Genomic DNA, 943 nt, shown 5'->3' on the forward strand with positions numbered 1-943 from the left:
GGGGGAGGGGGACAACAGGGAGAGGTGAGGACATGGCGGGGGGGACGGGGAAGGGGACGCGAGGACAACGAGGGGATGCGAGGAGGAGTCACAGGGACAGGTATGACCGGGAGCGTGGAGGGGGTGAGGTGACGCGGGGACACTGAGGTGACGTGGGGACATGAGACGTGGATGGGATGGAGCGTGGAGGGGGTGGGGGGAGAACGTGGGGACGATGAGGGGACATGGGGACTGTGAGAGGACATGGGGAAGGTCATGAGGAGAGTGGTATGATGGGGACATTGAGGGTATGAGGGGACACGGGGACAACAAGGTGACGTGGGGACATGAGACGTGGATACGTGATGGAGTGTATGAGGGGACGTGGGAACAATGAGGGGACATGAGGAACACGGGGACGTGGGTGTGACAGGGAACATGGAGGATGTGTGGGGACACAGGGACGACGAGGGGACAGGAGGGTGACGGAGGACGTGGGTGTGACGGAACGTGGAGATGGACGACGTGGGGACAAGGAGGGGACATGGAGATGTGGGGGACAGGTGTGACGGCGTGTGAAGGATATGGGGGACGTGGGGACAAGGAGGGGACAGGAGGGTCACAGAGGACATAGGCACGACAGGGAACACGGGAGATGAGGGGACACAGGGACAGTGAGGGGACATGGGGATGGGGTGGGACGCGAGGGACGCCATCCTCCCCCGCCATACCCTCACCCTGTGCCAGCACGTCCCCGTGCCATCGTGTCCCCTGTCCCCAGCTGTGCCCCGTGCTGGCGCGTCCCCGTCCCAGCTGTGCCCCGTGCTGGCATGTCCCCGTGCCATCGTGTCCCCTGTCCCCAGCTGTGCCCCGTGCCAGCGTGTCCCCGTCCCCAGCTGTGCCCCATGCTGGCATGTCCCCATGCCAGCGTGTCCCCTGTCCCCAGCTGTGCCCCGTGCTGGCA

This window comes from Egretta garzetta, unplaced genomic scaffold (assembly GCF_000687185.1).
Source record: "Egretta garzetta isolate BGI_Z169 unplaced genomic scaffold, ASM68718v1 scaffold1687, whole genome shotgun sequence".
NCBI lineage: Eukaryota > Metazoa > Chordata > Aves > Pelecaniformes > Ardeidae > Egretta > Egretta garzetta.